Consider the following 15,073-nt stretch of genomic DNA (forward strand, 5'->3'; position numbering starts at 1 on the left):
TACCACCGAATCGGAAATTCCCGATTCGGCGAATACCGATTCGGTAAAAGCCGAATCGGTAAAATCCGAATCGGCAATCATAGACCCATGGCGAAAAAGCCCATAGGAATGCATTGAAAGAACCGATTCGGCTTTTACCGAATCGGATAATACCGAATCGGATTTTACCGATTCGGATATTACCGAATCGGTAAAAGCCGAATCGGCAATAGGCGATTCAGCCAATGAGGTGGCTCCCCCTCCCCCACCCAAACAGGGAGTGGCAACCCTGGCAGGTGCAGCTAATTAAGAAGTTTCTGGAAATATCTGGAAAGCCTGCCTGAGCCCAACACACACAGTTAGCAGCAGTGGGAGAAGGAGGTTGCAAACTGAACAGGAGAAAATGGCAGATCAGGCAGGAAGCCAGAAGTCCTCCCAAAAGAGGAAGCCCAAGTTCACCACCACCGAACTTCAGGTGCTGGTTGAGGAGGTGGTGAGGGTGCACCGCCAGCTGTTTGGCAAGCTGTCCCTCAACGTGCCAGACAGCACCAAGAGGAGAATGTGGGCCGACATCGCCCAGAAGGTCAATGCTGCTGGTGTCACCCCCAGGTCCATTGAGGAACTGAAGAAAAGGTTTTACGACCTCCGCAGCCTCACGAAGAGGAAGCTGGCTGACATTCAAAGGCAGGCTGGACTCACTGGAGGAGGCAACAACCCGGCCCCACCCCTCACCGAGCTGGAGGAGATTGTCTCCAGCACCATCGAGAGGGAGAGCATCGTAGGAATCGGGACCCTGGACAGCTCTGCCAGAGCCACAGCTACAGGTAAGAAGCATGCGCATCATGACACACCCTACCAGACACCTCCCCATTAGACACAATGCATAGGCAAACACCAGCACTGTACTGTCACCAACATACAAGAGACAAGCATCATGGTACATGTAGTCAGCAGAAGTTAGCCAAATATGTCAGTGCAGAATCACAAGACAGGAAACAGTGTGACACGGTGTAAGGAGATGCAAGGACATGTGGAATGCCATAATTGTACTGACTGTAATACATCGGCACTCAGTTTACAAATGCTTCTTTGTACCTAGGGGCACCATCAGGCGGCACAACTGTGACAGCAGAGGGAGCAGCAACGTCCAACACTGCAGTCGCAGGGCCGAGCACCAGCCAGGCTGGCCAGGAGGAGGAGGAGGAGGAGGAGGAGGAGGATGAGGAAGGAGACACCCCAGGGCTAGGAATGGAGGGAGTCCTGGTCATTGACTTCCAAGCAGTGCACTCACCAGTACTGCCCAGCACACCCCCCTTGCAATTCTCACCACAAAACTCCCCTACAAGGCAGACCATTCCGCCGACACCAGCTCCTGCCACAACCGTGGCCTTGCCACCTGTCCAACCTGTCCTGGGAGCAGGGGCTCCGGGACCGGCCAGCACCACACCCCCACCAGTGGCACCCCAGCCCACTCAGCAGGCCGGAGGCAGCAGTGCCCGACGCCGTGCCACCACCACCACCACTGCTGCACCAGCACGGGAGGGCAGTGTGTTCCTGGGCCTGGAGGGCCAGATGGTTAAAATCCAGCGCCAACAGGCCAGATCCACCATGGCCTGCCAACGCCAGCTCCTGCAGCACAACATGCAGATGGGGGAGCTGGTGAAGGGTTTCCAGGCTGTTGTGGACAGCAACAAGGAGGTGGCAGCAGGGTTAGGCAGGCTGACCACTGCCATCACCCACTCATCTGCCAGACAGGAGGAGCATGAGGTTGCACGCAGGAGGGATGCCCGGGTGCTGAACCGGGCCATGGCCCGCCTTGCAGCGGCGACCGCACAACTGTGCCATCGCAGCTCCAACCAAGAATCTGTGCTCAGTCAGCATACGGCTGAGCTCACCAGGGGGATGGCCAGGATCACCACGGCCATGGAGGCCATGTTAATATCAAACGCCGCCTCCAATCCTGCCCTGGACCTGGGTGATGCTGGAGACAGCAGCAGCCGCAGCAGCCCGGCCAGCGCTGCATCTGAACCACGGAGGAGCACCAGGCGATCCGCTGATGCTGCTGGGCATTCGGAGGGGGCCGAGGGACACCCCAGTGGGTCTGGCAAGTGGGCCAAAAAATAGCCTGACAAGGGGGGATGAGCAAACCAGTACCCTGGACTTTATTTGATTTTACATACTCCATTTTTTGATGCACATCAGTGCTGTAACTGTGGTGCATCACTATTAAAATTTGATTTTTTGCAAGCAACATTTAGCAGTCTTTGCATCTGTACTCAGTCAGAAATAGTTCTCAGTGATCGCCTCACGTCTGTATCTGCCATCACTTGGCGTACACACCCCAGCTGGCTGTGTCAGTGGCACAGCTTCGTCGTCGTCATAGTCCTCGTAGTCAGACAACTCCACCTCAGTGCCCTTCTTGACCGCAAGGTTGTGTAACATTGCACATACAGCTATGATCTTGCAGCAGGTGATGGGGGTATACTGCCTTGCACCTCCACTCTTGTGCAGGCATCTGAATCTACTTTTCAAGATGCCAAAGGTCCGTTCGACAACATTCCTTGTGCGTATGTGGGCCCGGTTATACCTCCTTTGGCTGGGTGTGGAGGGGTTGAGGTAGGGGGTGAGTATGAATGAGCGGAGGGCATATGCACTGTCGCCTGGAAGAGAAAGGGGTCACATTAGACACATGCATACATGTATTCCACCTACCTACTATGTGTTATGGGGGTCTGATGATGTGTCTCACCTAGGAGGTATCCTTCTCCGAATTCGCCAGCCATCAGCCGTGCATATATGCCGCTCTGTTGGAATATATAGGAGTCATGGGTACTCCCTGGAAATTTTGCTACCAGGTCTGTGATGGTGCACTTGGCATTGCAGATCACCTGCACGTTGATGGTGTGTGTAGATTTCCGATTGCGGTATATGTATTCGGTGTCCGCTGGTGGGCAAATCGGAATGTGTGTGCCATCTATGCAACCGATGATTTGGGGAAATTGTGCCATCTGGTAGAAGTCAGCTTTAGTTTGTAGCAGTTCTGTGTGGGTTGCAGGGAAAGAGATGTATTGGTCCATCCTGTCTATCATGGCGTCAAGGAATATGTGGAAGAACCTTGACAGGCTGCTCTGGCTCACCCCTCCTGCTGCTGCTACTCCACTTTGATAGCTGCCAGACGCAAGCAGGTGTAGGCTGCATAGCACCTGGACGTGCGCTGGGATGGCGTGTGCCCTTGGGGTGTGGTGGTCCAAGAATGGCTTAAGGTCCCTGATGAGCTCGAGTATGGTGTCAGAGTCCAGCCTGTATCTCTGTAGGATCTCAGCCTCAGTGAGCATGAACAGGGTTACCCTCTGTCTGTAGACCTGTTCATTTCTTAGCCATTCCCTCTGTCCTTCCTGCTGTAGCCGTAGCCGCCTCGCAATGACATAGAAAGCTGCCATCCTGCAAGTTGCAATGCATTTTGGGACTGTTTATATGGGTTGGAGTTGGTTACCACCTGATTGCAATCCATGGTAAATACCGAGTGAATTCTACCGATTTTGAGCCGATTTCGGTGTTTCTGTGCCTCCCTACATCTCCCCAACTGTCGGAATCGGGGAATTTCCCGATCGGAGAATCATACGAATCGGCATGTTTTCCAATTCGGATCATGTCCGATTCGGTATTTGTACCGAATCGGTAATTGGACCGAATCGGTGATTTTCCGATTCGGTGTCACTTACGAATCGGTAATTGGACCGATTCGGTGATTTTCCGAATCGGTGTCACTAACGAATCGGTAATTGGACCGATTCGGTGATTTTCCGATTCGGTGTCTCTAACGAATCGGTAATTGGACCGAATCGGTGATTTTCCGATTCGGTGTCTCTAACGAATCGGTAATTGGACCGAATCGGTGATTTTCCGATTCGGTGTCACTAACGATTCGGTAATTGGACCGATTCGGTCTTTGCATCCGAATCGGTGTTTTTCCGATTCGTTACATATCCGATTTTCGGTATGTACGTATCGGATTCTTTCCCATTCGGTACTCATTCCGAATCGGTTTTCTATCCGATTCGTTCTGTTTTTGGTTCCCTACATCTCGATGGCTGTTTACCGATCGGTAAGGGCCAAAAATCGGTATTTTCGGCCGATACCGATCGGTAAAGCCCTACCTACATCGGGCCCTAATTCTCTATGGGTCCCGGAGTAGCGTGCGCTCTCACCGAAAAAGTGCTTTGACGCCTCGTATGGGGTAGTAAGCGCTATATAAATGCAATTACAATACAATACAATACAATATTAGATGTAATGTTTAACGATTAAGACGATGTCCAAAAGGAACCCCTTGCAACGCTAACCTGTGCTCTTTGAAATCATTATTTTCATGGTATAAATGGAGACCTCCAATGCCATTTCTGCAAGGACAGGAGCTGCCCTCTCTTTGTTTGCATAAAGAACAGCTGCGCTCAGCACGGTGTGAGGGAGGCAGTCATTGCTAACAAGGACGCCCAGCTGCCGGACGCAGCCAGGGAACACTTTCGCTACTCGTTCACATACTATAAATATTGCATCATACAGCACGCTGCCGGGAACCTGCCCTCAGCACGGAGACTCGTGCCAATCGGGAACTAGGACCTGAATGTGGTGTCTCTTGGCAAGGAAGCCAGCTATTTGGGCACCTTGTCACTGCTGAGGAGGATGCCTTGTTCTTGCTCATACGCCGGGATGGAGTAAGACAGATGCAAGAAGCGAGCTAGGAACCGACCACAATAGGTGCAAATGGAGTACAGTGTACCTCAGACACTCATACGAGCCTGAAGAAGGGTGCTTGTGGTGGGCGGGCTCGGGCTGCTTTCAGAGGCTGGGTTAGTCAAGGGTGCATGGGCAACTTGTCAGAGGCTAGAATGCTCCTGTTAAAAGGCGCAAGAAGCATTTGCAATGCAATAGGTCTCGCTTTAGTGAGAGTTTAAGCTATTAGCATTGTAAATGACAATGCCTTATATTTTTGTTTTAAAAACCAAAACATAAATAAAAGGCACTGTCATGCCAATAGCTTAAACTCGGGTAAATGCGAGACCTATTGCATTGCAAATGCTTGTTCATTTTGTTTGTCAGCGCTCAAGTGCGAGTCTCCAACCTTTTGCCATTCCCATGCTTATTTGACTTGTAAGCAAGCCCTCTTACATGTTGGCGCTCTTTCTTTTATTTCCGCAGCACAGCCAGTATCTCACTTCTTTAACATTCAGGGACTCCATGACCCACTATCCCCACACTCTCGGCCACACAGAGTGTCAAAAAAGGCCTACCTCCCCAACCAGTTCCATTTGGGACCGCAGAGCATTGGATTTATAGTCTACATCTGGGAATGATTTCCAGGTGTTGGCAGTCTCTTTAACTCACCATCATGCAGGCAAGGAAAATGACCCCCACACACCGAGTGAAAAGAAAAAGGCACCCATACTCAAGGTACAGTGGGGCCATGACACTCTGCACCCTGATGCCGCTGCCGCTGCACCTGTAGCATTGTCGCGAAGCCCCTTGACTTTGCATCGTATTTGGACTGTTTCATATTATTTGTGCAGTCCTAGACGTATCTTTACCATACACAATTCCTTCTAGATTCTTCTGAAACCCCTGCGCTACCAAGAAAGTTATTGTAGTGAATTAGGAGAGAGTTTATGAAAGTTGGGAAGATTCTACTTTACTCATGGATCACTAAACGAGCCAACATAGTCACCCCCTCAAACTCGCCAACCCAGGCACATCAGCTGGTTCACCTCAGAACTTAAATCCACCAAATGCAACTGGAAACGACTGGAAAGGTTCTTGTATCCCAGTAAAGTGCCTAACGACCGAGCCAACTTCAAACTGGCTCTCAACAAATGCCACCAACACCTGAAAAATGCTAAAAAGGATTCCCCAACCACCCACCTTGAAGAGCTCCAACCACAGCAAGGAACTTTTTTGCATCGTCAAAGAGTTTTCCAACCCCTCAGCAACCGAGAATACTGTCACCCCCTCTCAGGATCTCTACGAAACCCTTGCAGACTTCTTTTACAGCAAAATCTCCACCATCTAGGAACACTTCGACTCCCAACCACCCATTGCCAGTATCCACAGCCTTCTCAATCTCACCAACTCCAACACAAACTCAAGGATCACAACATGGATCCAATTCACCATGCAGACCACCGCCATCATCATGAGCTCCATCCACTCAGGAGCACCCATGGACCCCCACCACATGTTCAACTTGGGGAAAAGCATCATCAGAAAGGAACTCACCTCAATCTTCAACTCATCCATCTCCTCTGACTCCTTCCCAGAGCAATGGAAACACATGGAAATACAACCACCCCTCAAAAAGCCACCTGCAGACCTGGAAAAGCTCCCGAACTATCGCCCCATCTCCCTGCTCCCTTTCGCTGCAAAGCTTCTGGAAAAAGCAATAAACCACCAACTCACCAACCACCTAAAGAACAACAACCTCCTGGACCCATCCCATTTGGGGTTCTGCTAAAATCATAGCACAGAAACTGCCCTAATTGCAACCATCAATGACATCAGGTCTCTCCTAAACCAGGAAGAAACCACAGCATGATCCTCCTCGACCCCCCAGCAGCCTTTAACAACATGTCTATTATACCCTCCTGAAAAGACTCCATCAGATGCTCTCAAATAGATTACATCCTTCCTCACCAGAAAAAAACAGAGTGTCCGCCTTACACTCTACACCTCGGGCCCAAAGAACATCATCTGCGGCACTCCCCAAGGGTCAAAACACACATGGCTCCTCTGGTCACCCTGGCCAGAAACTATGGCATGGACATCATATTATATGCTGAAGACACTCAGCTCATTCTCTCCCTATCCAAAGACCCCACAAGCACCAAAGCCAACATCCACATGTGCATGACCAGCATCACCAGCTGGATGCAAAACAACTCCCTCAAACTCAACACCGACATTACGGAGGTACTCCTCTCCGGGAGCAGTACATTCCTGTGGAATGACTCCTGGTGGCCAGCATAATTGGGCCTCTCTTCCACAGAACACAAAAGGAAACTCGACATACTTGACAGCAAGCTCACCATGAATAAACAGAAAAACGCAGTGTCCTGAGCCTGTTTTTTTCACTCTCGGCATGTTCCGGAAAATCTTCATGTGGCTCCCCATCAACAGCAGATGCACCGTCACCCAGGCCCTCATCACCAGCTGCCTGGACTAAGGTAACCCCTTCTATGTGGGGTCACCTCACAGTTGCTTAACAGACTTCAGACCATCCAGAACGCAGAAGCCAGGTTCGTCCTCAACCTCCCGAGGAGGGCCCACTTCACCCTTCACCTCTGAAGACTTCACTGGCTCACCATCCACAAAAGGTGCCAGTCAAAATGCTTATGAACAACTACCAGGCCCTGCACAATGAAGGACCAGCCTACCTTAACCATAGATTGAACTTCCACCAACCCCTCAGACAACTATGCTCTGACCCCCTCTCCCTCGCACACACTTCCGGCTTCCACAATGCAGAAGCGGCGTCTGTGCCCGTTCCTATCTGGTCGCTAAGACCCGGAACGGCCTCCGGCCCTACCTCACCCAGCTTGAATTGAGAAACGGTCTAAGGACCTGGATGTTCAACTGACTACACCCAGCAGCAGCAACACCCAGCGCCTGGATACCCGCACAGGTGATAAACCGCGCTTTATAAATCCAGTTTGGTTGATTGATAGATTTCAAGGCTGGCCCAGCTTTATTTTCAGGGCGCGGAGGCCCGAATTCCGAGAGGAGCTTCAGACTGGATTCAGGCGTGGTGCAAATACTTTAAACACCGTATATTATGTATAAATTTCGCAATAACGCTCTCACCCATTCCTCCCCAGGCACTAAAAAGAATATGTATTTATTGTAAGGGTAGGGCCTAGCTCTTCTGACTTGACCCTATAGTACCCTTTTGTGCCAAAAGGGCTACAGTTCCACAAAGCATTCAATTTAGTAACTTTCAACTGTCCAACCCTTGACGCGAGGCGTGGCGCTTACATTCCGTTTCCCTCCCAAAGATCCCCTACCCTGGCTCAGTCCACACCCGGTACCCCGGCCCCGGGTCCCAAAAAGAGCAGGGAATTCTGACATTCGCACATTTTTTTAGTTATCCTTTATAAGTTTACGTGCAATCCCCATGAAAGATGTGTTTTTTTGTTGTCGCTCATTTGGCACAGCACATATTTCCTTCTCGCTCTGAGCAAGTCAGCTGGGATTGTCTTTAAAACGAGCTGCCTTTCCTCCCAACCCTGCTGTGCGGCCTGCCTGACAGATAGTTCACTGCCCTGGGGAGACGTGCGCTCATATGACCTGCTCGCTGTTCATTGTTCCCAGTGTTTGTCTTGGATTTCAGTTTCCAATGGGTGGCCTTGCGGTCTGCTGAAAGGCTGTGCACAAACGTCGGAAGCATATTTTTGCTGCATTTTTAGGTCTGGCTTCACAGCACAACTGCCTCCTGCCCTTTGTGATTATCGGAAAAAGAACTGTAGAGTGCGCTACTAAGAGAGGGGCTTTGACCCCATCCAAATATTGATTACCCTGAGTGCAGCACGTGGTTGGGCAGGAGTTGGGTTAGTCTGCATATGAAGTTGTTCCATTGCCCCTACTGTGCCATCAGTCTGTGTATCAGAGGTTGATCTGACACCTGTGAGACAGGACGCAGACCTGTTGGTTACTGCACTGTAGGCTAGTTATTGTTTCATTTTACGGCACGGATACATTGCGTTAGAGGTGGTCGTGTTTGTCGTGTTTGTTAAAATAAAAGGCATTTAAAAAAACTATTCTTATAAAATGAGAAAGAGCATTCCTGTATCTAGGAGTGTGGGTACCAGGGCTGGCTCTAGGTTGGTGCGATCGGTGTCACCACACCCGAAACTGACTTCGGGAGGGGGTGCCACATTTACAAGTATATTAGGTTTTAAAAGCACCTGCTGCCACGTTCATGGCCTCCAGCAATTTTCAGGCAACAATAAAAATGTCAAGGACTCCGGTGATTAATGTTATTCCTGGAGAGAGATTGGAGTTTTGTCTGATGGAAGTTTTGACTCATCATAAGATAGCACAAGGAGTTCATATGCCTGCTGCAAAGAACGATTACCAATTAGTTCACGCTGTGCATATAATATAAATAGGTCAGTTGGTTACTGGGCTTGTCAGAGAGATCCTTTTATTACTTGGAGTTTATAAGTTAAAATCCTACTATAGAACAGTGAGCTATTAACTGTCACCAAAGAGCTGCATGCAAATTGCAACGTATAGATTAGATTGTTATGAATTTCCCCTGTTTTTTTATTATCCTAATGATGCAAAAAGTGCTCTTTTGGGTAGAAATCAATTCCCAACCATGGTCTTACCTTTTAAATTCTGAGCTTAAGCTTCTCCAGACCAAGCACCTTTAAACTATACTGCTCGTCAGTTTGGATGGCATGTGACGCCTACACCTTGTAGTCTTCTGTCTCATATAACATTTCATGTACTCTGATTTACACAAGTATGATTGATTGCCTCTGTGTTGTATGTGTGATGTAAAGTGCTCTAACACCCTACACTGGTACGAGTGGAGCTATAAAACAAAGTAAATGCATTTGAGAAAGACTGCTTATGGAGACCTAAGGGGCGCTGTTAAAGGGTGGTAGTGAGGGAATCTGTGGTGGAGGTGGCCATTACTGGGTTCCACAAGCACTAAAGCCAGCCTTCGTGGGTACATCTGTCTCTCTGCCTTCTCCAGTCAGGGAAATCACATAAACTAAAACTGAAGAGAAAATACAATGGTAAACACTGATGCATTTTCCAAAAACAAAGCAACACCAAACGTGTACAGATTGAGCCTTCTCTGCACTAGCCTCTTTCCTGTCCAATATCTGAGTTCCTTGACATGAAAGTTAAAAACTCAATACACACTTCAACATGCACACAAAGTACATGGACAGCCATTAACACCACCAGTATCCCCTAGCCATATCTACACAACTAGTACCACCAGTACCCCAACAATCACTAGCAGTACCACCTTCACCAGTAACACCAAGAATACCACTACCACTAGTACTGCCAGCACCAGTATCGCCCCGCAATGACCACCAGTAACACCACCAATACCACCCAGTGCCACCACCATCATCATGTTGGGGCAGAAAAGTCCCTCGCATAGTAGTAGACGTGTATTCTGTCCTGAGTGTCCCAGACGCGGTGATGTCTGGATCATTGGGAACTATTTTGGGCATGAGTAAACAAAGATCATGCCTGTGCGGTATGGCCTAGGTCTGTCTCATGGACTGCAGTCTGCTTAGAATGTGAGGGCCACCCAAAGTGCTACCCTCAAGTGATGGAAGGCTACTGCCTTCACCGGGAGTTAAGTAATGTGAGCGTGGTCATGGCAGCATACTGTGTTTTTAGTTAAAGTGTTCAGTAGAGTGACGTGCCACAGTAGTGGCGCCTCCTGGCCCTCTCTGGTAAAGTTCCACTGCTTGGCCTACACTGAATTGTGTGCAGAGCTGGGATGTATGTGTGCCTATGAGAAGGTGCAGCACATTACAAAACAGCACATGTGGTTGCATGTGTGCATTGAGATACATGTGCCTCTAAGAATGCATAGTCGATCATGAAATAGCGTGCATGGTTGCGTGTACGTGCAGGGATAGAAGCAGGCCTGTGAGCTGGTACTGCATTCAGGAGATAGTGTGTGGTGTTATGTAAGCACATTGGGATGCATGGATGCCCGTGCAAGTGTACAGTACATTGAAGGCTGCGCACATTTGTATGTCTGTGCCCCGAGGTGCGTGTATGTTAAGCATGGGCGAATTTTGCGAATCTCGCGTTCGCGAATTTTGCGGATTTGCGAACTCGCAATCCGCAAAATCCGCGAATTCTCGCGAATTTGCGGATTTTTTTTTGTGTGTTTGCGCGGGTTTCTGCCAGTTCGCGAGGGTTTTGTACAATGTCGCAAATTGCGAACTTACCTGTCGGGTCGCAAGTTTCGTGAACTTGTTGTTTCTACGTGTCCAGCCTGTTTGGGACACTCTTCTTCATCACTGCCACTCTCTGTCACCACTGCCACTCTCTGACTACTCATGCCACCCTCTGGCCCACCCATGCCACCCTCTGTTTCATCACAGCACCCTCTGGTTGTCCAGTCAGTGTACATTATTCTGGCAACGCAAGCACACCTTCCCTGCCTCAAGTGACCTGAATTAATTTGGGGCTGATTAATGTGTCACAGAATATTTTTTTAGCTGGCACCTGCTTCCTTAGTGCTTCCTGATTAGTGAACTTTTGCACTTGCTAAGTGCTTTCATTGTTGCAAAATTAGTTACAACACCTGCCCTGCCCCAACTGACAATAATGAATTAGGGGCTGATTAATGGATTTGAACTGCCAGCCTGGCTCCTGCTTGTCTCCCTTAGCTGTAATTCAGGACCTTTGTGGCATATGTGTAACTATTCTGAGGTTCAGAGCAGGGTCACATAATAGTTGCAACTGGCAACTGAACTCTGGAGGGGCCCCTCAGCAAGCACTACAGGAAATGGCTACTAATGATGAGCCTGAACTTTTGAACCTGGTAAGTAGTTACTTTCAGTTTGCTAAAATCGTATTTCTGCAATTTTGCACTTATTCGCGGGGCGCGAACTCACGCGAACTCACGCGAACAGTGCGAGCAAAATCCGCTGCTCGCGGATTTGCGGATTTTGCGGGAGATTCGCGAATCTCGCGGATTGCGAATTTCCCGAAAATCCGCAAAATCCGCGAGCGAAACGGATTTTCCGCCCATGCTTAGTGTATGTGTGCAGATGAAAGACACTAGATTCCATTTCGGGATACCCAGGACTTTCTGTAGGATCAGGAAGTGGTAGAAGTTTCCCCAGACAGATTTGTGGGTTGCTGTATTCCTGAAGGCTAGGTGGTGCACACATTGGAGGAAGGAAGAGCCAAGCCCTTCAGTACACATCAAGAGGTTGTGATTCTGAAAGGAGGCCCCTGGTCCAAGGAACCTGGGCATATTTGAAAAAGGAGATGGGGCTGATAAAAGATTCATAAAGAGGAGAGCTGGGATTGTTTCGTAACATTTTGATGCACATATCACTGGGGCTGACATCTAGGTGCAAACCTCTAGGTACTTTTTGGCCTTTGGGACTACAAGATTGGAGACAGTTGTGCTGTGACAGACTGCCTTCTGGATAAAGAGCCCAGCAAAGGAGTAGGCACTTGAAAGTGGGCAACCCATAGGACATGAACTTCTAAGACAGACACTAAATCACAAGTGTGTCTGGAAATGGATTATAAAAGCGGGAGCTTGAGACTCCCAAATTGTCAAACTGAAGCTGTACATCGGCATGGAGAAACTCAGCACACGCTCAGCCTGTTGTGACCAGGACTGGGGACTACGGGTCTGCCAGTCTCACATCTGGATGATGGGACAACACCTAGGAGGATCAGGAACACTCTTCTGGAGACAATAGCACCAGCTTTGCCTGATCAAAGGCAAGTCAGCCCTGTGAAAAAAGGAGATCGCTTAGCGGGAGCAAGGTTCAGTTGAGATCCTGTTGCATGGATCCTGAAGCACAGTGTGAGATTCAGGGACCACTGCACTGATTGGGCAGCCAGTCCATGTGCCAAAGTCTGTGACCAACTTGCCAGGTGGGGACCGCAGTGAAGAATAAAGGTTACTGCCGTTGGCCCTGTGTTTGAGAGGAGGGCGGTCTTTCGATACAGTGCTGTGGCCTGAAGAGGGCTGTCACCGTATTCGTGCTGCCGCAAACCCTGTATGCCAGGTGGGGACCACGGTGGAGAGAGTAGGCTGACGTCTTTAATGTGCAGCTGTGATCCTACCTGCATATCAGGAGGAAGTGACTGTAAAGGAGGAAGAGAGCCGTCACCCTGAATCCACGTGCAGCTGAGAAAACACCACAGGATGTGACCAATGAAGAAAGAGAGCTGCTACTCCCCTGTGCAGAGATTCCAGGAGAGACATACCGCATTGGAGGAGCAGAAAGGATGGCGGCCTTCAAAACCACGATGTGCGCCTGGGGACTCTGAACGGCCTCTCCACAAGAGCAGGAGAGATTGACAAGTGAGCCATCGGTCCCTAGAGAACTTACTCTGATTGATGCACTCCAGCGCAAGAACTTGGATTTGTGCATCAAAAGCACTCTTAGAACTTCTCAGACTCCAATGCCTTAGTGGGTCTAGCTTGGATAGCACCACACATGAATGAGGAATAACCATCAGCCCTAATTTGGGAAGCAGAACCGAAAAGCTGACCTAACAAATGCTTGAGGGTTTGCCTCAAGAAGACTGCGCATATTAATTGCAATGTGCTTTATTCACTTCAGGAGTAACATGCTTTAACCACCCGTGTTGGGTTCAGTTACTCCTTGGCCCTCTGAAAGGGGTTCTTACACACCACCACTACGGGTAGCATCGGTATTAACAGCACTACCAGTACTACCGGCAACAGTACTGCTACCACCAGCACCATCACTACCACCATCACATAACCAGTACGACCACCATCACCAGTACTGGCAAGAGTATCACCACCAGGGCCAGCACCACAACAGTCAGTAATACCACTGCCCCTAGTTCCACCATCACAAGTGTCAGTATCATAATCGGTACCATCACCACCAGTGCTACCATCACAACACCACCAGCAGGACTCCCATCACCAGTATATCCACTACCAGTACCACATCAAGAGTACTAAGATCACAAGCACCAGCACCACCACAATTCATACACGAAAACCAGCACCACCTCCAGTACAATACCCCCAATACCAACAATAGTACCAGTCTGGTGTAAGCAACGCAAGACTTGGATTTCCTGAAGACGGGAGTTGCCCCCACCCATACAACACAGCCAGCTGAGAGGTTAAAATCCCTACTCCCCCCGCCACACAGGTGCCCAGATACAAGAATGAAGATGCAGTGTGGGAGTGACAGGTATGGCTGGTCCCAAAGCATATTATGCTACAGCTATAATGCGTAGCTAGCGTTGCTGCAGCAGGTGCTTTGGCCTCTGGGCGAATACTTAACAGACACTTTGCATCCCTCTCATTGCTATCTTTTACTGGGGAGCCTATTTTCTGTTCGAAATATGGGCATTTGCAGCCTTGCAATGCCACTGGCAGCTATTAAAAAAAACTGCCAGTGCAATAGCCCCAACCCAATAACCGTGGTAGAATTGTTTAATAATGTGATAGTGTTTTACTCCCTTAAGCTACAATATGTGCAGGTCCATGACAGGTACTCAATTATCAAATATTATTTTTAATCTTGTTACAGACAAAACCTTACCTTGCCCAAAATACCCAGCTATTGTATCTGTGGCAGAGTGAATCTGCATAATATATCATGTATCCCATCAAGTATGACTTCTGCACTGGTGTTCTTGGGAGGGAAGTCACACAGTCATGAGCGTCACTCATTTGAGTGATGTGAGGTTTTCCAAATGACCTAATTCCGCAGAGATGGCCCAAGTGGTCGTTTTGTCCTGGTTGTTTTGGATTATTCAATTCACACCTCGCACGGTAAACAGGAGTGAGCCGAACACGTTCACATATTGCTTGCTCACAAGTATTCACTAGGAGCGCCTGCTTCTCAGTCCCATGGAATGTGTTCACAGAAGGTCACTTTTTTTTAAAAAAATTACTTTTTATTAAATAGTTGGTTAAAAACGCTAATCAATCAAAGGTAATGCGCTATACATGAAAAGGACCACTCGCAGGGGGCCTATACCACCACAATCCGACTACTGAGCCCCGCTCTGTTCTCCTGAAGCATGTCCTGCCCAATTAAGGAGTGTCTCAGTCTCTCCTCCCTGACGATTTATTTAGCTGAGGCCCCCTATCTCCATCCCCAGCCCAGCCATTGGGGCCCCTATAATGTTTCCATGGACCTCAAATCTTTTAGAATTTATGGGGGCGACCTCGGGCGCGGTATGTTGTGCGTTTCGCTAGCTGGTACCAGCCGAGGTAGCACCCCAAAAATGTAATTCAACTCCGCACTATTGAAAGCCATACAGGCGTTGAGGGAGAGGAGCACTGCCCTGTCCACATGGAATGCCTCCGTTA

Source organism: Lissotriton vulgaris, chromosome 2_1, assembly GCF_964263255.1.
Source record: "Lissotriton vulgaris chromosome 2_1, aLisVul1.2, whole genome shotgun sequence".
NCBI lineage: Eukaryota > Metazoa > Chordata > Amphibia > Caudata > Salamandridae > Lissotriton > Lissotriton vulgaris.